A 24353-nucleotide genomic window follows, 5' to 3' on the forward strand; every position below is an offset into this window, starting at 1 on the left:
GTTTCTCTGCAGAAGAAGAATGAGCAATTTCCTCTGGTGCAATTAACTGCCTCTGAAAACTTTGCAGAGGGTCACCTGTGGGTTCATTCCAACTTAAGGGTACACAACAACAACAACATATATACACGTATGTGTAACATACATGTTTGTTATATATGTGTATACACATACATATATTATGTAGGTGTGCATATCTATTTTACTTTTAGTCTGAAGTGAAGAACATATTTTAATCTACCTTTTATAATAATAAAACATAGCAATGCCTTTACTGTACCTGAAGGTGCTTCTTAGTATCTAAACTCACGATTCAAATTTTCTTTGATGACTTGCAAATATTTCCTTTTTCAAAACTTTTTAAAAGATACTGGCTTGCTTCTTGTTGTTGTTGTTTTTATGTGCCATCGAGTTGCTTGCGACTCATAGCGACCCTACGTACAAGAGCTCTAAATGCTGTTCTATCCTGTGCCAGCCTAGCCATCTCAAACGCACTTATTCCTACCGCTCCAGTCACAGAATCGATCCATCTCATCAAAGGTCTTCGTCTCCTTCACCACCCCTCCATTCTGCCAAACATGATGTCCTTCTCTAAGGAACAGTCCCTCCTTGCAACATGCCCAAAATATGTCAGATGAAGCTTCAGAAACCTTGACTCCAGGGAACACTCTGGCTTCACCCTCTCCAGGACAAACCTGTTTGTTCTCCTAGCAGTCCATGGTATATTCAACACTCATCTCCAGCACCATAGCCCAAAGGCATCAATCCTCTTTCTATCAACCCTATTAACTCTCCAACTCTCTGATGCATAGCACATAATTGCGAAGACTATAGCCCGGTTCAGGTGCACCTTAGTCTCCAGCCTGACGTCGTTGCTCTTCAGTACTCATGAGAGGTCCCTCACAGTTAACTTTCCCAATGCAATTTGTCTCCTGATTTCCTGGCTGCTGTTACCAAGAGTGTTGACTGTGGAGCCAAGTAAACTAAAACTGTTAACTATCTCAATCTCTTCAACATACATGCTGATGCTGCCAATTGGCCCAGTGGTGAGAATCTTTGTTTTCTTGACGTTGAGCTTCAGTTGCTTACAAAGCTCGTATACATTGTTTTTCATGTTATTCTTTTTAATTTTTTTAAAAATTATTTTATACTTGTTTATTTACAAAGTTCAAATATATTGTTTTTCATGACAGATCTTTCCCATTTCCTTCACCTCCCCCACCTATCCAACTTTTGGGCCCTATAATTAACCCTTTCCTGCCCATCCTCACCTTTCTGCTCCCGCCCCCCCTTGGATCCTTGCATATATTCTACAATAATGACTTTATATAATATTTGTCGCTATGGGACTGAGTTAGCTCATTGATCATAATGCTCTCCAGTTCCTCCCAAGTTAGGTAGTAATTTACAAAATCATGGATCTTTCGTACTGCATAGTATTCCATTTTGTGAATGTATTATCCTTTCTCATTCCATTCATTTGTGGTCAGACATCTGGGCTGTTTGCATTTTCTTGCAATGGTGAATAACGCTGCTCGGAACACTGTTGTACAAACATTTTTATTCAAGAAAGAACCATTTGAGTCATAGACAAGTCATCTTAACCGTCCTGTTAGTGGGATCACAACTGATGCTCAAATTAAAATACTTTGTGAATTATGGCCATTACCTTTCCTATTTTTCTTGAGTAATTGAGCTCTCATGAGTCTAAGGCATTTCTTCTGCAAGTGCTGAAATATTTTTTTTTCTTCCTGAGTATTGTTTCAGTGTTACCGATACATAAAAATAGACATTTTGTGAAATCATTAGTGAACAAACCAGTGTGCTTGAATTTTAGCTGTGTTGTCATAACATTTCTTGGTGTAGTGTTACATAGGTGTTTATTGGGTTGGGGTGTTTTGGTTTTGGGTTTTTTTTTGTGATATTTGGACATATTAGTTTGGGATTTTAGATAGGCTGGGAATGCTTTAATGTTTCTTAAATTTAAAATGTTATTCTCATTTCCTGCTATCTAAGAATGTTCTATCCAACACATTCTAGCAGATTAATGCTTGATTGAACATGCACATGATTATGCAAATTCTCAAGCAAATCTATAGTACAAGACTTTATGACATAGACAATGCTCTTCCTGGTATATAGAAAATGCATTGTGACCACTACACAATCAGTCCGATGAATGTTCTCTTATGTCCAATACATGTCACTCTGAAGTGACAAGTAAGTTTTTTAAGTCAATATAATTTACTTTCAGAAATGTCCCCAATATGTCTCCTATACACATATAAAAAAGTCCAATGAATACCACTATCATTCAGATATATGCACCAAAACCAGAGCCAAAGAAGAGGAATTGGAAGATTTCTACCAACTTTTACACTTAGAGATCTATTGAACATGAAATCAAGATGCATTGATAATAATGGGTGACTGGAATACTAAAGTTGGGAATAGAGAAGAAAGAACAGTAGTTGGAAAACATGGACTTGATGACAGAAATGAAGCTCGAGATAGAATGATTGAATTTTGCACAGTCAACAACTTATTCACTGCAAATACATTTTATAAGAAATATAAATTCAGGTTATACACATGATTTCACTTGATGGTATGCATAGGAATCAGATTTATTACATCTATGGAAAGAACCACTGGGGAAGCTCAGTATCAGCTGTGAAAACTAGGCCAGGAGGTGATTGTGGAACAGACCACCAACTACTCATATGCAAGTTCAAGCTGAAGCTGAGGAAAATTAAACCAAATCCACCGGAGCCAAAATATGACTTTAATTCTATCACACCTGAATTTCAAAACCACCTCAGGAACAGGTTTGAGGCCTTGAACACTAATGAGCAAAAACCAGATGAGTTGTGGGAGGATATCAAGAGTATTATCTAGGAAAAGTGCAAAAGGTCATTACAAAGACAGAGGAGGAAGAAAAGACCAAAATGAATATCAAAAGAGACTCCGAATATTGCACTAGAGCATCAAGAAGCCAAAGCAGAGGGAAGAATTCAAGATATTAAAGAACTGAACAGAAGATTTCAAAAGGCAGCAAGGGAAGACAAAGTAAAATATTATAATGAAATGTGCAAGGAGCTGGAGTCAGAAACTCAAAAGGGATGAGCACGCTCAGCATTTCTTAAGCTCAAGGAACTGAAGAACAGATTCAAACCCCAAGTTGCGATACTTAAGGATGCTTTGGGCAGAACAATAAATGATCCAGGATATAGTAAAATAAGATGGAAAAAGTACAGAGTCATTGTACAGAAGAAAGGAATTGGCAGACGCAGAAGAATTTCATAAAACAACATATGAGCAAGAGCCTATGGTGATGAAGGAAGAAATTCAAGCTGCTTTGAAGAAATTGGAAAAAAATAAGGCCCCAGAAATAGATGGTATCCCAATTGATGTATTTCAACTAACAGATGCTGCCCTAGATGTGCTCACCAAGAAATCTGGAGGACAACAACTTGGCCAATTGACCAGAAGAGATAGATATTTGTTCCCATTCTAAAGAATTATAAAGAAAGGTGATCCAACAGAGTGTGGAAATTATCGAACAATACCATTAATATCACATACAAGCAAGATTCTGCTGAAGATTATCCAAAAATGACTGGAACAGTACATCAACAGAGAACTGCCAAAAGTCCAAGCTGGGCTTAGAAGGGGTTGTCATATTAGGGATACTGTAGCTAATGTTATGTGGATCTTGGCTGAAAGCAGGGAGTACCAGAGGAATGTCTATCTGTGTTTCATGGATTATACCAAGGCATTTGACTGTGTGGATCACAACAAACTGTGGCTGACTCTGAGAAGTGTGAAAATCCCAGAACACTTGATCATGCTAATGTGAAACCTATACTTGGATCAGGAAGCAATCATCAGAACAGAGCAAGGAAACACTGCATGGTTCAAAATTGGGTAGGGTGTTCGCCAGGGATGTGTCCTATCTTCATACCTTTTCAACCTATATGCAGAACAGATTATCCAGGAGGCTGGGCTGTATAAGGAGAAATGTGGCATCAGGAGTAGAGGAAGATTTATCAACAACCTGTGTTATGCAGATGACACAACCCTGTTTGCTGAAACTGATGAGGACTTGAAGAGCTTGCTGCAGAAAGTCAAGGACTGAAGCTTTCAATATGGATTGAGGCTCAATTTCAAGAAAACAAAGATTCTCACCACTGGGCCAATTGACAGCATCAGAATTCATGGTGAAGAGATTGAGATTGTTAACAGCTTTAGGTTGTTTGGCTCCACAGTCAACACTCTTGGCACCAGCAGCCAGAAAATTAAAAAAAGTATTACAATGGGAAAGTCTGCTGTTAGAGACCTTTCCGAAGTACTGAAGAGCAATGTTGTCACTCTGGAGACTAAGGTACACCTGGTACAATCACTTGTTATGCGTCAGAGAGCTGAACAATGACCAGGGAAGTTAGGAGAATTGATGCCTTTGAGCTGGAGCTGTGGTGTTAGACAAGAGTATTGAATACACCATGGACTGCTAAGAAAATGAACAGGTTCATCCTAGAGAGGGTTAAACCAGGCTGCTTCTTGGAGGCAAGGATTCTGAAGCTTTGTCTGACATAATTTGAACATGTTGCAAGGAGGGATCAATCCTTAGAGAAGTATGTAATGCTTGGGAGAGTGGAGGAACAGAGCAGGAGAGGAATACCCTTTATGGGATGGATTGATTCAGGGACAGGGGTGGTCGGGGTAGGGGTGTTGGAGACAGTGAGATTTGCACAGGATAGAGCAGGGGTTAGGGCTGTTGTATGTGGTGTCACTATGAGTCACAGGTGACTTGACATCACATGAAAACAACAACAATATGCTTAGAAGAGTAAATTAATGTAATAAAACTTTTCAACTTCAAATTACAAGGTTTTTTTTTACCTTTTTAAATTATATATTATGTTGGACTGCCAACAAATTCTGTCTCTACCCGATAACTGCCAGTAGTGATTTTTCCTCATTAGTTGAAATAACCAAAAATACCCCATGATTTTTCAAATACTGTTTCTTGGATATTGCTAAATTATACAGGCGCACCTTAGTTCCAGGGTCCACATATTGAAGATGACTAAAGTGCTATCATTGTTCCTGACAGGTAGACTAGAAGCTTTTCAGAATCACTCTATGGTCAAAACAGAAAAGTGGTGGACAATTCTAGGATGGTAATAGTTCTTGATCTACTTTAGTTGTTATTGTTTTGTATTGTTGCATTGATTACAATTTAGAATAAAATTGCCTATAGAGCTTGCAATCATGTAGAGGTAGATAGTCAAATCTTTTCTCCCTCACAGCCACTGATGAGTTTACAACACTGACAGTTATCAGCAGACAACTTAATCATTGCACCACTAAGAGTCCTCCTTCTATAATCTTAATGGACAAAGAGTAGAGAGAAAACATGTCTTAAAAAAAATCTCCTTTGAAGCACTTTAACTGTAGTAATCCTAAAATTTATTTATGGAATCAAAGCAGATTCTTGGCAAAGCTCCTGTTATGCTAAGGACAATGCTAGGTGAAATACAAGAATGATCATGCTACTAAATAACAATTCATGAACTTCTGGAGACTAGAATGCCTGTAACATATGCTGAGAGTAAAAAGTAGTAAAGAAACATCGATATGGAGACAGATGGCTTATAGCTAAATTAAAATTCTTTACTTTGCAGCAGTAATATTATACTGTTTATTCTATGTCTTAATTTTTCCTACCTGTCAATTAAACAAAAATAGTAACAACTGAATTGACTCCAAATCATAGTGACCCTATAGGAAATAGTTGAATCATCTCGTTGGGCTTTCTACACTATGATCTATATGAAACTGATTGCTATTTCTTCTTCCCTGGGGTGGCTGGTAGATCCAAATCAGTGGACATTTTGACTAGCAGCTAATCACTGGACAACCATATCCCCTACATTTTCCAGTGGGTATGTTAGCTACAACTGGACCAACAGGCAAAATCATGGTGATTAGAGAAGAGACTGAAACTGTCAAAAACTTCATCTTACTTGGATCCACAAGAACACCTTGGTAGCAGCAGTAAGAAAATCAGGAGACATATTGCATTGAGAAAGTCTGCACTTAGGGACCTCTCCAAATTATTGAGGAGTAATGATGTTAGTTTGAGAATTAAGGTACATCTGATTCAGGCCATGGTCTTTCCAGTCACTTGCTATGCTTCTGAGAGCTAGAAAATCAATAGAGATTACAGAAGAAGAATTGATGCCTTTGAGTTTTGATGCTGGAGAAGAACACTGAACATCCCATGGACAAAAGAATAAATATTTCTTGAGGAGGATGCAGCTGGAGTGCTCTTTGGAGGCAAGGATGATGAGGCTTTGACTCACATACTTCACCATCTTGTTAGAATGGGCCATTCCTTGGAGAGGTACATGATGCTTAGAGTGGTGGAGAGGTGGCAAAGAACAAGAAGACCTTCAACTACATTGTTTGATACAGTGACTTCCACAATGACTGTACTGTGTCAGAAAGTGTGAAGATGGTACAAGATAGGATAGGGTTCAGATCTGCTTTTCAGAGGGTTGTTATGAGTTGAATTCGATTCAACAGCACCTAACCACCACTGCTACCACCACAGCAACATTTTAGCTATATTTACCAAAACAGTTGTGATGATGAAGTTCAATAAAGTCTCTAAATGGTTTGTTTGGGAACAAAAAGAACCAAAACAACATAAATACTGTTATTTGTTCCTTCCGTAGTTGGTACTATATTAAGGGATTTCTATATTAGAAATCTATAAGTATTAGTCAACAACTTATACCAGAGGGAATAAAATGGTAGTTTCTTGACAAAAGGAATCATTTCTTGCAAACTATATTTGTAGACTCTTTTCCACTCTCTGGAATTGCACAGGGGACAAGGAAAGCTTCAGAGCTGTTGCACATAGGGTCACTATGAGTCGGGGCTGACTCGACAGCATACAAAATAACAACAACAGATGACATAAGTACTTGGTCATTAAACTAATTATGTATTCAACATTCTTTGCTATATATTTATTCTTTTTCTTCTTTTGTGATAATTTTGCTGTTGCCTGGTGCCATCACTAAGAGGAAAACTCATAATGACCCTAAGAACAGCATATCCTATCCTGTGCCATCTTCATTATCTCTGACACTCAAGCCCATTGCAGCAGTTACTGTGTAAGTTCATCTGATTGAGGGTTTTCCATCTTCCATCAACTCTGGGTTTCTAAGCATGATATCCCTCTCCAAGGATTAGCCCCCTCTAACAACATTGTACAAAATATGTGAGCAGAATTTTGTCATCATTGCCTCCAAGGAACACTCCAGCTACACTCTCTTCAAGACATAGCTCTTGTTCTTTTGGTAGGCTGTGGATGATTCAACACTCTTGTCCAACACTAGAGCTAAAGAAACATGTACTTATCATAGCTAGAAAAAATTTCAGCATATTTCTCCCCTGATATCTTTTTGTTGTCATGAAAAATAAAAGTATTTGCCTGCATCTGTCTTTCCCACTAAGTTTAAGATAAGCTCATCACTGATCAAAACCAAGGTAGACTTCCAAAGACAAAAGCATCTGTTTTATATTATGATTTGCATTATTTGACTGGTATTTCTATCGGGGTGTCAATGCTTGAGGAGAAATATCTACGGTTTTCTGCTTTCCAGAATTGTTAGCAATACTATGACTACAGTCAGTCCTGAGGGGGTAATTTGCATGTAAACAACTGATTAGTCAACTGCTCTGTTCAGTTTTACATGAATTGCATGTCAGTTGGAGTTTCACATCCTATTAGGGGCCCCTCATTTCCATTTTGAGAGTTTCAAGAATTTGGTGTCCTGGAATAGTCTGTCTTCTGACAAAGAAATGAGTGTATAATATTTTCCATCCTTTTCATTGATGAGCCATAAAGTTCAAGGTGCAGATGGGATTAGAGCTTTAAAAGTTTTTCTATTGCATCTCATGTAAATAATTCTCTCTCCTGGTCCCAAGAGGTAAGATTTTGATTTTAAGAAAAGGAGACTAGAAAGTTAGCATTTAAGTCTCTCCAGCTTTTCAGCCTTAATAGACAATTTGATGTCCCCATTGCCATTCATCATGCATCTTCTGAAAGCACCACTTCCTAATTTTAGCTTATTATTAGTATTTTCACCAAGAACTAGTCAAATTGCCTCTAATAGGACATCTCACTTAAAAAAAAAAGCCAGAACAAAACAATGAATGAAACACTAGAAAGAAAACCTATGTTTAGTAAAAATTAGACTTCACCACTTGATAGCAATACCACTATGTAAATCTTAAGCCATTTCTCCCTGCTATGAATACAACTGACAGGTTTGGATTTTGTCCAGCTAACCATCATAAAAGCTCAAGTGGCATCTTTCTTGAAGTATTATGCCTCCATGTACATTCTTCAAAAAAAAGCTTCTAATACAGATGAATTGGAACCTTCTACTTGAAGAACAGAACAAGTAGTAGCCAAACATATTCACCCAAACACAAACAGATTAGAAGTTTACTTGATTGTGTTTGTTGAAATAAAAAAGATAAGGAAATTTTCCCTACCTTCTGAATATCAGAAAAATACCATTAGTTGTTAGACTTTTATTAATTTGAAGCTGTATGATGAACTATAAAACCACAGCATCAGCTGCTCCTCAGGAAAACTGTGAGGCATTTCCTTCAGGAAATATTTACAACTTCAGAAACCCAAAGGACAGGAATCGTGAGTGGACAGTGACCAAGGGCAGTGGGTCATTTGCAGTGACTATGCAAATGACTAAGTCAAAGGCCTTTAACTGTGTGGATCATAACAAGTTGTGGTTAACATTAAGAAGAATGGGAGTCCCGGAGCACTTAACCGTGCTCATGTGAAACCTATATCTGGACGGACCAAGAGGCTGTTGTGCAAACAGAACAAGGAAACACTGCATGGTTTAAAATTAAGCAGAGACGAGTTTTTCTTTTGCTTTTCAAGGAGAGGAGCAAATGGGGGGGAGAGAGGGGAGGGGTTTGTGCGGGGAGAAGGGTGCAACAATGAATGAATGGAATCCCAAAATCTCTGTAGATATTCATTGAAATGAAAAATAAACAACCTAAATTTAAAAAAAAAGAATTCTAAATTAAATAAGTTGCCACTGCAAAAAAAAAATTAAGCAGAGAATGTATAAAGTTGTATTCTCTTTCCACACCTATATAATCTTTTTGCTGAGCAAATTCTTTGAGAATCTGGAATCTGTTAAGAGGAATGTGCCATCAGGATTGGAGACTCATCAATAACCTAAGTTAAGCAACTTGCTTGCTGAAAGTGAGGAAGACTTGAAAAACTTGTTTCAGAAGATCAGAACGCAGACTTTGGTATGAATTGCATCTCAATGCCAAGAAAGCGACAGATTCTTACCACTGGACCTATAGGCAACATCATGATTGCTGGAAAGAGATTGAAATTGTCAAAAACTTCATCTTGCTTCTTGTTGTTGTTGTTATGTGCCATCGAGTCACTTGCAACTCATAGCGACCCTATGTACAAGAGCCCTAAATGCCATTCTTTCCTGTGCCAACCTAGCCATCTCAAACACACTTACTCCCACCGCTCCAGTCACAGAATCAGTCCATCTCATCGAAGGTCTTCCTTCCCTTCACCGCCCCTCCACTCTGTCAAACATGATGTCCCTCTCCAAGGACCAGTCCCTCCTTGCAACATGCCCAAAGTATGTCAGACGAAGCTTCAGAATCCTTGACTCCAAGGAGTATTCCAGCTTCACCTTCTCCAGGACAAATCTGTTTGTTCTACAGCAATCCATGGTATCTTCAACACTTTTTTCCAGCACCACAGCTCCAAGGCATCAATTCTCTTTCTGTCAACCCTATTAACTGTCCAACTCTCTGATGCATAGCACATAATTGCGAAGACTATAGCCCGGATCAGGCACACCTTAGTCTCCAGCCTGATGTCGTTGCTCTTCAGTACTCTTGAGAGGTCCCTCACAGCTGACTTTCCCAATGCAATTCTTCTCTTGATTTCCTGGCTGCTGTTACCAAGTGTGTTGACTGTGGAGCCAAGTAAACGAAAACTGTTAACTAACTCAATGTCTTCACCATCCATGTTGATGCTGCCAATTGGCCCAGTGGTGAGAATCCTTCAGTCCATATGAGAGGCTGCAGTCCTTGATCTTCTGCAGCAAGCGCTTCAGGTCCTCCTCAGTTTCAGCAAACAAGGTTGTGTCATCTACATAACACAGGTTGTTGAGGATCCACAATTAACACTCTTAGTACTAGTAGACAGACACATTCTACTGAGAAGATGTGCACTTAGGGACCTCTCCAAATTGTTGAGGAGTAATGATGTCAGTTTGAGGTCTAAGGTATGTCTTATTCAATCCATAGTCTTTCTGATCACTTGCTATGCATCTGAGAGCTGGACAATAAATAAGGATAAATGGAAGAATTGATGTCTTTGAACTGTTGTGTTAGAGAAGAACACCGAACATCTTGGTGAGGGGGCAGCTGGAGTGATCTGTGGAGGTGAGAATAATGAGGCATTGCCTCACGTACTTGGGGCATGTTGCTTGGATGATGTTATTCCTTGGACCATGATGACTAGGGTTGGTGAAGGAGATTTTCCTTGACCAGGTAGATTGACATGGTGATTACCACAACAGGCTCTTGTGTATCAGGAAGTGTGGGAATGGTACAGAATAGAACAGTGTCCAGATCTTTTGTTCATAAGGTCACAATGAGTCATAATCGACTCAATGGCACCTAAAAGCAGCAATAAAAGCCAGGAGTCAATATTTCCTTCAAAAGCCCAGTATCCTTGGATCATCTGTAGTGGTCACAGCTGCATAACCCAGAGATATTTTTAGAGACTGTGCTGCAGGAAACAGAGGATGCTGAGAGTCTTCAGTGATCTTTCATGGCGTACATGATACGGTTGTGCTTCCTCCACTGGTTTCCGTCAAAAACTGAATATAGAATCTCACACGGAGCTCCTCCAAGAGGCAACTGTGCTCTGGTAATCCATCACTTGGTCAAGATCTTCTCAGAAATCCCTTGTAGTCTGAGACTCTTCTTCCTACTAAAGTCTGTCTTCCCTCTTCAACACAAGTATCAGATGTCATATTGGATCTGAAAGCTCTTTTGGTTCTTCATGTTACAGTCCTATTTACCTCCTCCCACCAATTATGGGGTTTATTAGGGATGTTTACAGGTTACAATTCAAGTTGGCAATAGGATGTAGTTTCTTCCTCAGGACAGCTTCTGAAGCGTACTTGCGTGCCCTTCAGCCTTCAGCCTTGCAGCTTTAGGTGAGTATTACAGAACTCTCTTGCTGTGTTGTTGTTGTGCACTGAGTTGGAAACAAACCACAGTTGACCTTCCAGTGTGTTTTGAGAAGCAATAAATCACTTTGGGGGAGATTACTGGTCTTTATTCTTAGAGAAGCTGGTGGATCTGAACCATATACCCTTTAAAAAAAAAGAATAATAATAATAATTATTATTATTATTATAGATTATTTGCAAAATTTGTATACATTGTTTTCCAGACCAGAATCTGGTCCTACTTACACTTTTAGAAGTGTTTTCCCTAATAAATTTCCAACTCCACCTTGACTTCCACTTTTCAGAGGTCCTGAGCTCTGAAGGTGATATTGAGAACAGTATGAGAAAACAGGCAGTGAGATAGGTGGGGACCAACACACTGCCTACCAGGCAAGAAAAACCAATTGTTGAGTAGACAAGCAAGAATAACCTGAAGTGTAAATTGTTGGTCATATTAAAGTATTCATCAGTGATGCTCTAGGGTCGTGTTTCAGTGGAAGGTGAGATCTAGTCTTGTACACAAATGTTCATAACAATATTAATTCATTTCCCCAAGTGGAAAACACCGTATCCATTAGCTGATGATTGAATAAACAAAATATGATATCTGTATAATGGAATATTGAGCAGTAAGAAGAAATGAAGTACTGCTATAAGCTACATTACAGTGGTTATAGATAGGAGCATTCAATATTATGCAAAAAGGAAGAATTCTACTTGGTGGAACTTTGGCTAGCAGTGCTCTTGTGGGAGGTTTCTAATGAAAGATCAAAGGTGTTAATATCTCACACATTAAAAACAAAACAAAAAACCAATAGCCCACACAAGCCCATTGCCATTGAATTGATTTGCACTTACACTGACTCTATAGGATTGAGTGGAATTTCCCCATAGTGTTTCCAAGGTTGGAAATACTTGTAGACACACTGTCACATTTTTCTTCCTTAAAGCAGTTGGTGTGTTCAAACCACTGACATTTTTGTTTAGCAGCTGACTGTCTTAACCATTATGAAGTCAGTGTTCCTTTCACACATTACACTAGAGAATAAATAAGTTCTACAAAAGAAATATAGTGGAATGTACTTGGGGGGGGTGGGAGGAGTGTGGGGGGGTTGTGTACGAGGGAGGGAGTCTTTCTTTTACTTTTGAAAGAGAGGAGCGAACTGGGCGGCGAGGGGAGAGGGCTGGGCGGGGAGAGAAGTGCAGCAATGAATGAATGGAAATCCAAATTATCTGTAAATGTTCATTAAAATAATAAAAAATATGTTTAGAAGCTAATCTCAAGGTAAGATAGTGCATAAGACAGCCCTAAGTTTGAACCCTAGCTTTGTCATTTGCCACTCATTCATTCATAGGTGTTTATATTACATTTCTTGATCTATACTGATGCTATTAACTCACATATTAATTTTACATATTTAAGAATGATCTGTTAAGTTTCCTAATACTCTTTGCTACTTCTAATTGGCCTTCATGTAGACTAGTCATCTCATCATCCTACATATCTACTTCCCAAATCTTTTCAATGGTTCATCCATCCTGGAGAATGTATAGTTCATCCACAAGAGTTGGAATTTGTCATAATAGCTTTTTAGAAAACAACTCATCTTTCTCCAAGAGATAAATTATGTCACACAATTTCCACTATAGGAATTGTCTATTTTTTAATTAATTTTAATGAAAGTTTACAGAGACTTTGGATTTCCATTCATTCTTTGTTGAACTTTTCTCCCTGCTCCACCCCCACAATTTGCTCTTCTCTTTGAAAAGTAAAAGAAAAATGCTTTCATTGTTATACGATCCCTCCCCCCAAGTCTACTCCACTTTGCGGCCTTCATTCTGGACTCCTATCATGACAATAATACCTAATCATATATCCCTTTTAAATATTTCTCTCCCTCATCTGTTTAAATGCAGTGTACATTATTTATTTCCTCTGTCTTCCCCCAGCTCCTATGTCAGTCCCAGTTTTATTCTTGAAACGAGGTGAACAATGAGTTAAAAAAATGACTTCTATTATTTGAGCACTGGTTTCTACTTTTGAATAGTTGCTTTCCTACTCAAGATATTGCTCTTTGTTAGAGGGAAAAATCCTTTTTTCTTTAATTCCCAAAGAGACTATATAAGTTCTAACATGAGAGGGTAAAATCAGGGTTTAGTAGTGCTGACCAGAATTGTGGTTTCTCAAGGGGAACAAGACTGTTACATGGCATTTCACAAGAAGAGGTTGCCAAATGCATGGTTGTTGGCAATGTCTTCTTGATTTAACACAGGTAAGTAGTGTTCAATAACCTTAAGAGAAATGGCTCTCCTGAGATTCACTGAAACACAAAGTATGAACAGACAGAGGCTTAACCAATAGGAGGAACAAAAACTGGGGAAAGCAATCATTTACTTGTCCTGAGTCCTCACATTTACCATTTTGTGGTTTCTTCATTATCATTGATATTAACTGATATACTGAATGAGGACTAGGTTTCTCTTCAGAATATTTGATCAGAAAGAGGCTCAATACATGTGTAAATGTTGGGGGAATGTAGGTCCTGTTGTAATCTTTCCTTTATTATAACTGAGGGAAACTGTTAAAGCTAGAATATTTATTGTCCTCAAAGCTTCAATGAACTAGCCACTAAATTGATAACTATAATCCAAATAGCTGATTAAATCTGTTACTTTCCAACGTAATCAAATTTGTTTCAGTAAGAAACTTTGACAAATGCACAGAATCAGAAGCGGCCAACCATCTGTCTATGAGTTCTGTCATGAAATATTTCTTCCAGTTTACTTGGCCTTTTCAATTTGAGGCAGTCACTACATTGTCCTTATTATTGTAGCACAAATAGTTATCTCATTGTCTTGTAGATCTGCTCTGAGCAGATCTAGTCGTTATGACCTGAATTGACCTTTGCCAGCATCAGCAACTACAATATAAGCTGTACAGGTTACTGAGGATTACTTTCTTTGCTATGCCCTTCCTAGTTTGCTTTTCTGTTAGAAAGTAAAAGACTGGATATGCAGATAAATATAAATTTTTAATATCTGCTGATGTAAAAAAAAAAGGAAGAACTTCAGCGAGATGGATTGACACAGTAACTGCCACAATGGGTTTAAGTACGGCGGAGACCATGACAATGGCACTTGATCTATTGCTCATAGGGTCACTATAAGTTGTAATAAACTTGATTGCAGGTAACAATTATTGGTGTAACAATTATTTCCTTAGCAGAAAGAAAAGGAATCCCCTTCCTTTATAGAACTCAATTGGTTAAAGGGTGGATCTTTTTATTATTTTTTAATTATTATTTTTGTGTGAGTGTACCATCAAATCAGATCTGACTGGTACAGGAGGAGATTGTTCCTCCTTCCCCTGGCAGAGCATCTGGTGGATTCGAACCGTGCGCCTCTGGGATTGTAGTTGCAGCTCCTTTCCACTAGGCCACCAGAGCTCCCCTTAAAGGGTGGATCTTTATAGACAGAGTTGCTTTAGAGAGATTGCAGACTAAAAATGGTTATGTTTATATTTAACAGTGTAAACTGAGTTTTCAAATTTCACTTGCTATAGTCACAAAGTTGTTGGCTTTCCATAGAATGCATACTTATCTATGGCATTTCCATGATCTCAGGAAGGGCTGAGAAGGGAGCAACATTGGACCTAGATTCCAAAACATGAGCTGAATTAACAGAGAAGAAGGGGAAGGGAAAGCATTGTAAGTAGAAGAACTTGACCTGAAGAGAGTTTTATGGCATATTCGGGACAACGTGTCTAGCTCCGAGGGAAGCCAACTACAATGAAAATACAGTGACCCAAGGTTTTCAAAACAGATGAAAACATTTTACCAGAAGGTGAAGACAGCTTTTAATACTGAGCTTTTTTAACTGGGTGCCAAATCCACTCCCCACTCTCCTGCCTCTGTTCTTCCACGCCATATTCACCCTTAACTGCCACAATTCCCATCTGACTTGTGCTCAGGTAAATTCTACCCAGATTCCCAAGTCTAATTGACAGCTCACATTCTTTTAACGAGATATTTTCAGCTAACAGCATGTTTCCACAAAGCTCAATTATTAGACTCTTTTCTCCTTGGGTAGAACATGTGACATTTTCTAATGGAAACTATACTGATGCTAACTCAAGTCTGTGTATTTAAAAGAGCTGTTTTGGATGATTTAAACTTTTCCAGGCAACTTTCTCAAGGCTGTTATCAAGTAGCAATATAGGAGGACTTTGAAGAATACATATTCTGATTTTATTATTAAAGAGAAATAAACCCATACTCTAGTTTTCTAAACTCTATGTGCATCTCTAGCCACCCTTTACCAGCAAAAAGTTTATTTGCTGTGATTACAATCCAGATGTCCCTTATTTGCCAAGTAACCACCTCCATACAGTTCATCTGTTCACCTTAAAGCCTTTATATGAGTGATAAGAAAAATGGCTCAGATTTCCATAGAGGTCTATAAACTTGTTATAAGTCTTACAACACCTTGTGTCATGAGAATCAGTTCAGTCCTCTGCAAATGGTTTTACCAGCCTGTTGCCCATAACTCAGCTAGGCAGAAACAAATCACTAGATTGCAAATGCTCATGGGCACAAACTATGAAACCTTGAGTCTGTGCAAAGTGGGAAGATACAATCAATACGAGACAGGAACTTCTTTCTAAAATTTGTGTACATTCTAATTTCATTGCTGCTCAGTCAGAAGCTACTCATAGCTGACCCTCCACTGGGTTTCCAAGGTCATAAATCTCATAGCAGGAGACTATCTTATGGAACTGTTGCTGGATTTGAACTGCCAGAGAAGTGTGGCCTTCTTAGAGATTGGGCCACCTGAGTTCCCTTTTTATGACACCAGAATATTGGAAGTCTTTACCCCTTCAAGTTATGCTCATCTGTCCTCTTTTGATTAATAACCTATTACTGAATATTAGACAAATACAAAGTTAACCTTTTATGTAATTGTTAGACAAATATTTAATCACAAATTTCTTGAAGAAAAAATATTTCAATCAGGTTTGAATATGTAAATCCCTCCCACTGAAACAATAACTAAGTAGCTGTAGCATTCATTCTTTAACATCTTCCACTAAGTTCTCAACTGTCAGTAAGGGCTGCAGTTTTAGAGACCTGGAATTTTAAACCCATTGAAAAGCCTTAATTTTTAGAAACTGAGAACTTCATAGTCCAGGAGCAAAAAGGTGAAAAATCTTATAAGACCTGCTCAGTGTTCATGGAATCAGTCTGTATGTGTAGCTATCAGAAATTGTAATATCTAGTACCAAATGCATATTCCATGTTCTTTGGATGATTGGCTGTTTTCTATATGTCCTCAGTTTGACTTGCTTTGAATTTAGACTAGCTAAGCTAAACACTTACTTGTCCACTTTATTATGCTGTCTGATGTTTGGATGAAGTTATTTCACATTCAACTCTCATCTTCATTTGGAACACCTGGTAGAACAAAGCGATAAACAGTACATTATTTATCATGAGATGTGTAATCCTTTTTGCCCGTCTTTCTAAAACAGTCATTACTCAAGTGTAGTTTATCTTGCTTTTCTCTACTCATTGATAATTATAATATAAATACTGTGTACAAATAACTTTTCGTGGCTTGTAAGTATCAAGTTGCTATTTTATCTGGCAAAAAAGTCCAGTGTATTGAAATAGAGCCCCCATAGCAGTATGGTTAGCCACAGTGCAACTTAAGCTCTCACTTGCTCTATTTATGGAAAACTTGAACTTATGGAAACAGAATGCTCCAAAGAGAAATGTCTGGCTCTATGCCCAGGCATTGGTTATGAATTTGCTCTAGTAATCATTGCTGCAGAAGAAGAGAACTATATTATCCCGAACCAGGTAGATAGAAACAACCTTCCACCATAAGGAAATAGTTCAGCCCTACCATAATCGCTATCTAAGCTGGAGATAAGCATATTCATTGTTTCTGTGATTCATTTTAAGAACTGAAAGAAGGATCCTGACTTTCTCAGCCACTGTCTGGAGGGTAAAAGGTTGATGTAAGTTAGTTTAAGGAACATCCTCTAAGAAAGTACAGGCTTTTCTGCTAAAGCACATGGTGTACTCTCTCTGGTAATGAGCTTCTCTTCAGAGAATGGAAACATTTCCACCTCACTTACACCAGACTGAAACTGGGGAGAAGCACCGTAACACTCGTGAAGAAGAGATAAATTTTGAGGGAATAAAAGCATGATCTATTGGAAGAGATGCCAAAGGCAAAAAGGGAAGTTAATAGGACAGGCTTCCAAGGCTTAGAGTTAGGACCAAGAGAAAAATTCCTTCAGAAAGGAAGAGAAAATTCTTATCTTTCACTCCTGCTGCCCCAAGGACCATCTTAACACAAACATGCTATTCTACATGGAAGACACTAAGATACTATGACCTCAAACATCTCATGAACTCAGAGGGCAGAGAAGACTCTACTTTTAAATAAAGCATGGTAAGTACCTGGTCATTGTGAAGGGGAGAAAAGCATCTGACAATTTGCATATCTTTCCATCTTTCTTCTTGCTCTGCACTTGAAAGATATTCACCTAATTAAGGAAAAGAAAAAAAAGCTGACAACAATGAAGATAGAAGTGTTATATGTGAGCTGACTGCTGCCTCCCTTTTACTTTTTGGTGTTCAGGGATTGGTGCTTCTCTAAGACCAGTTCTGAGGAACTTAACATTATTTTCCCAAATAAATAAAGCAATTCTTCTATGGCATCACTACTCATGGAATGCTGTCGTGTTGCTGTTAGATGCCATCAAGTACAACTCATAGCAAACCTATGAACAACAAATCTGAACTCTTTTTTTTCTTGTGCCATTCTCATAATCTTCACCACCCTAAAACTCATTGCTACAGTCACTGTTTCAATCCACCTGGTTGAGGGTCTTCCTGTACTTCACTGACCTTCCACTTTCCCAGGCATGATGTACCTCTCCAAGGAATAACCTCTCCAGGTAACATACCCTAAGTATGTAAGATGAAGCTTTAACTTCTTTGCCTCCAAGCAGCCCTCTGGCTACACTTTCTTTAAGACATATATTGTAAAACTTATGATAGGATTTCTCTATCAAATAAAACCAGAGGACATTCACTTAAATTTGAATCTCAAATAACAACTGGAAATTATTTTATCTAAAGTATAACCATGTCCCATTTGAGTACTACTGTCCCATATGGGACATAATTATACCAAAAAATTATTAATTTGAAATTTATATTTAACTATATATCTTGTGTATTATCCAAAAACCCAATCCCTATGGCTCCATATCTCTTAAAATATGCCCTCTTCCAGAAGTTTCAGAGTATTATTTTGAGTCAGATTCCTTAATATGATAACCTTGTTGTGGTTGTAGTGTGCCATCAAGTCAGAACTGACCCATATCTAACCCTCCAGTAGGTTTTCAGAGGCAGTTAATTGAATGGTAGAAGTTTGCCCATCCTTCTTCCATGGAGGAGCTGGTGGATTATTTGAATGATGTGCCTTTCAGAACCCAGCATAGCTTCTTGCAATTAGGCCACCAGAGTTCCATTGTCATTGGTCTACCACACCTGAAACTTTGATCGACCAAACAAATTCAGCTCTGTACTTCCCTGAAAGGAGCTTCCCACTCATCAGAGTCTGGAAGTAGTTTAGAACAACTAAACTTTGTGTATGATGTGGAATCATTTTCATTTTCTATACAGGTATTCATTCTCTCAAGTATTGTATGAATCAAAGAACTTGGAGCTTCCCATTCATCAGAGTCTGGAAGTAGTTTAGAACAACTAAACTTTGTGTATGATGTGGAATCATTTTCATTTTCTATACAGGTATTCATTCTCTCAAGTATTGTATGAATCGAAGAACTTAATCATAATGATGAAATTTATACAAGTATTCAGGTCTTTTATTCATAGGGTCAACATATGACTAAACAGCACTGAACAACAACAACAATAATGAGAGAGCTCAGTTGGCCCGGGGGACAGAAAGTGATGCTACCAAGCGAGAGGTGAATGATTTTAATCTGCAGCCCTCAGGCCTGGTTTTAATTGTTTTGTGGTCAAACATTCTTCTAAGTGGAAGAGCACTGGTCTGTCCATTTGCGGTGTAGAGGTAACTCATGGTTACTGTGACATTGATGTGCCAAATGCGTTAATGTTTACCCATGGTGGACATTGTTTGGTGGAACTTCCTGATTAAAACAAGCTTAGAAGCAGGAGTGGCATCCACTTCTAAAATAGCTTGCCTCCAGAAACCCTATGAACCTGGAGAAAGGCTGAAAGTTATACAAGTGTTCAGGTCTTTCGTTCATCTCGATGGCACACAACAACAACAACAATCATAATGATTATGAAGCACAAAACTGGATACTTTATGCTCATTATTTTTATTCTTTCAATAGTGTTACTAATAAGGCAATCAAGTCATAGTCTTTTCAATTCTTATACAGGGAAAAGTTGATCAGTGAATAAGAATGACAGAAGCAGAACCAACACTTTTGAGTTATGTTGGAGAAAAGTATTTAATACCCAATAAACTGCCTAAAGAACAAATAAATGTTAGGGAGGAAGCAAAACTTGGATTGTCCTTGGAGGCAAAGATGGTGAAATTTTGTCTCACATACTTTGGGCACGTTACAAGGAGAGGCCAGTCCTTGGAAAAGGCTGTCATACTATGTAAGGTGGATTGTTAGAGAAAGAGAAAACCTCCACAAGTTAGGTAACTGGAACAATGGACTCAAACATATCAGAGATCATGAGAATGGTACAGGATAGGACAAGGTTCAGATCTGTTACTATAAGTTGTAGTTAACGATAGCTTAAACCAACAACAACAATATTCATTCTACAGATTTGTACTTTACAGAACTCGGAGGAACCATGTACCTCTGATAAGTCTAGAGTGTGAACACAGATTAACTGGGTTACAAATTCCAGCACCTTTTCAGTTCTTTATACCTTTCTCTATGTGTTTTTAAATTGTTGATGTATATTTGTCAGAATATTTCTTTGATAGCTGGTTGTTTGTAATTAGGTAATAGTGTACCTTTTTGTGCTGAAGAAACTTCAAAGGTAAATGCAGAAGGATATTGAAAAAGGAACATCAGAAATTAAAACTGGATTCCAAAATGACCATGCAAGGGGAGATATCATTAGTCATATCACATGGATTCTGGCATAAAGCAGACAAGACCAGAAAAATGTTTACCTGTGTTTCAGTAACTAAACAAAGACACTAGACTGTTGTTATGGGCCGTTGAGTTGTCTGCAACTCATATCAACCCTATGTATAATAGCTCTGAACTTTCTGCCCTGTCCTGAGTCAGTCTCACTGATCCAGGCACACCTACCCCCATTGTCCCAGTTACTGTATCAATCCATGTCGTCCAGGATCTTCCTCTCCTGCACTGTCTCTCCACCCTTCCAAACATGATGTCCTTCTCTAAGGACTATTCCTCCTGGCTCCATATCCAAAGCATAAGAAACAGACCTTCAAAATCCTAGTTTCCAATGAGAAACTTGGTTTCACCCTCTCAAAGACAGACTTCTTCTTTTTTTCTTTGTTTCTTTTTTTTTTTTTTTTGGCAGTCCATGTCATGTTTGAGACTCTTCTCCAGTGCCACAACTCAAAGGTATCAATTATTGTCCTGTCATACTTGGTCATTGTCCAGCTTTCTGATGCATAGCAAGTAATCATGAAGACCAGGGTCTGAATCAAGAGCTCCTTAGTCCCTATACTGACATCTCTGCTCTTCAGTACTCTGTAGAGGTCCTGGAAAGCTGATTTACTCAGTGCAATTAATCTTTTGATTGCCTGAATGCTGGTACCAAGAGCATTGATTGTGGAGCCAAGAGAGCTATAATTGTTATCAACCTCAATTTCTTCTCCATCTATCATCTTAGAAATAATAATAATAATAATAAGTATATGGCTAATGTTGTAAGGAATAATAATTCTAGAACACTTTTTAAAAAAATGTATTTCTCATAAATTAGGTCACAATCCTAGAGGCAAAGCAGAGTCCGAATGTCCTGAGCGCACGGCCAGGGGCACTGGGTACAGGGTCACTAGTAGGGCTGGTCCCAGGACAGCTCCCAGGGCTTCATCGGAGGGGCCTGTGTCACTGTCTTCTTCTCAGCAGTGGTTACTGAGCACTCTGCTGGCTTGTATGACTTGCTTGTCTTCTGGGAAGACATGATGACCCAGGGGGGCACAGTTTCCTGGGCGCCATCGCGACTGCAATAGTAGTTGTTGGAGAGCTTGTGGCTGGGGCCCACGGGGAGCTTGGGTGGAGGCTGGGTTCGCTTGGAGATCTCCTGGTAACACAGCTGCAGCTTCGACTGTAGGTCTTGCCTGGATGCCCAGTTCTGCAGCCGCTAGATAAAACGAGTGGCATCGCCATCTTCTGTCCGCTCTGAAGCAAATTCCAGAACATTTAATTAAGACCATGAAGAACCTGTACATAGACAAAGAGGTAGTCATTAGTACAGTATAAGAAGATGTGGCATAGTTTAAAATCAAGAGTGTGCTTCCGGGTTGAATCCTTTTATAACATTTGATCAATCTTTATGCATATCAAATAATCCAAGCAACTGGTCTATTTGAAGAAAACCATTGCATCAAGTTTAGAGGAAAACATACCTCCCCCCAACCAGTCCTCTTTGCAATGATATACCTCTTATTCTGGACTGTTGTTGTATATATACTGCTTAATCATATATTCCTTATAAACAGTTCTTTTTTTCATCTGTCCCAATGATTGGTCATTATTTATCCCCTCTTATCCTCCCAACCCCTCATGTCAGACTTGCTTTATAACAATGATACTATGTAGTATTTGTCCTTTTGTGGCTGAGATATTTCACTCAGCAATGTGCTCCAGGGTCCCCCATGTTGTGTAATGTTTTACAAGTTCCTTGTTTTTCAGTACTGTGTGGTATTGCATTGTATGAATATACCATAGTATTTCTAGCCATTCATTGATGGACACTTGGATTGCTTCCATCTCTTAGCCATTGTAAGTAATGCTGCAATAAACATGAGTGTGCATATATCTGTTTATATGGCAGTTATGGTTTCTTTAGGGTATATTCCCAGTAGTGGCATTGCTGGGTCAAATGGTATTTCTATTTCCAACTTTTTTGAGAAAACACCAAACCACCTTCTGCAATGATTGCACCATTTTACACTCCCACCAGCAGTTAATAAGAGTTCCAATCTCTCCACAATTTCCTTAGCATTTATTGTTTGCTGCTCTGTTGAACTTTACTATTGTTACTGGGATGAGATGATATATCATTGTTTTTTTATTTTAATTTTATTTTCTGATAGCTAGAGATTTTGAAAATTTCTTCATGTGTTTGCTTGTCATCTGAATGTCTTCTTTGGTGGAGTATCTATATCCTGTGCTCATTTTGTGATTGCATTGTTTACTTTTTTCCTAGTTGAGGCGAGGAGTATTCTATAAATTTTAGATATTAGTCCCTTATCAGATATGTCATTATCAAATACATTTCCCCAGTTTGTAGCTTTCTTTTTTATGCTGTTTGAGAAGTGTTTTTGATGTGCATAAGGATTAAATTCTTAGAAGGTCCAATTCATTTCTTTTGCAGCTCTACAAACAGCATGTCACAAGTAAGGGCTGTTCCTTCTTCTTAGGTCTAGTATAGTTAGACATAATTCTAAAAGACACATATCTATTGCTGTGAACTACTAATACTTTAGGATTGTTACTTATCTCAGCAAAGTTAACTAATTCACATTAAACTTTGAATTGTGAAGTATATCATATATGTTGTTGTTGTTTACTGTTGAGTTGGAACCGACCCTTAGTTGACCCTCCAGTGGATTTTCAGAGACAGTTAATTCCATGAGAGGAGATTGCTTATCTTTCTCCTGTGGAGCAGCTGGTAAATTTGAACTGCAAGTCTTTGAAATCACAGTGTGGCTTCTTACCATTAGAGCTTCCTGAAAAATCAGTAATCCAGAGTGAAAAATTACCAACAAATTAAATCCCAGGTAATCATCATAATTTTATCAAGAAATAACATATGCTAGCGATTGTAAACACTAATGTTTTCCCCAATCATTGTACAGGAGAGGGTGAAACTTATCTGCTCAGTAGAAGCAAGGATTTTGAGACTCCATCTTATATACTTTGAGTATGTAGCCAGGAGAGACCAGTTTTTGAAGAAGGATATTATGCTTGGAAATGTCAAGGGACAACACGAGAGTGGAAGACCCATATGTGATGGATTGATACTAATTTGTTTGGGAGCCTTGGTGATGAGCAACATGTGTTGGTAGGAGCAGTGAGCCTTGCACAAGTCACTGTGGAACCCCCTGCCAAGAGCAAGTAGGACAGTGGAACTTTGAGTGAGGTATGGAGAGGGAGACCACTGCTGAGTGATTGACCAATTGTGGAACCCCTTCACCTTAAGCAGGAGGGACTGAGACAGCTAGAGCTTAACTGGGATGACAAACCCAGTCCTTGAAGGAAAAACTCAGGGTTCCTTGTTTTTCCATTCAGGACCCCCCTGAACACCACCACCCCATGGGTCTACATGCATGTGCCCCCCCCCAGTTCCCATGTGCATCTGTGCATGCGCCCACCTTATATGCATCCCCATGTGTACCCACTCAACGTGCTTCCACACAAGTGCCTGCCCAGCCTTCTTCTGGAGCAGTGTCATTAGATCAATAACCAGCTATAAGCTCAGGAATGGAAAAACTCTACCACAGCAATGTCTTAAAAGAAACAGGCTACCTCACTTCCTATAAGCCCAAAGCAAAATATCAGCAATCCCCCTGCCCCTGCAAATGACACAGTATCAATGGATTTTCTGAACCTAGAAAGTCTGATGGAACTTTCTAACACAGAATTTAAAAAACAATGGTTGAATATTTTGTTTTTTTTCTTTTTTTTTTTTTAATTTTGTGTGCATGTACCGTCAAATCAGATCTGACTGGTACAGGAGGATATTGCGCCTCCTTCTCTGGCAGAGTGTCTGGTGGATTCGAACC

At 38.6% G+C, this 24353-nt stretch overlaps 1 pseudogene; it reads right to left on the minus strand.

Moving 5' to 3' along the window:
* Positions 1-21397: 21397 nt before the first annotated feature.
* Positions 21398-24353, minus strand: part of LOC102876903 — a 59227-nt pseudogene continuing 56271 nt past the window's right edge.

This window comes from Elephantulus edwardii, unplaced genomic scaffold (assembly GCF_000299155.1).
Source record: "Elephantulus edwardii isolate Elephantulus edwardi_28Jun2011 unplaced genomic scaffold, EleEdw1.0 scaffold00005, whole genome shotgun sequence".
NCBI lineage: Eukaryota > Metazoa > Chordata > Mammalia > Macroscelidea > Macroscelididae > Elephantulus > Elephantulus edwardii.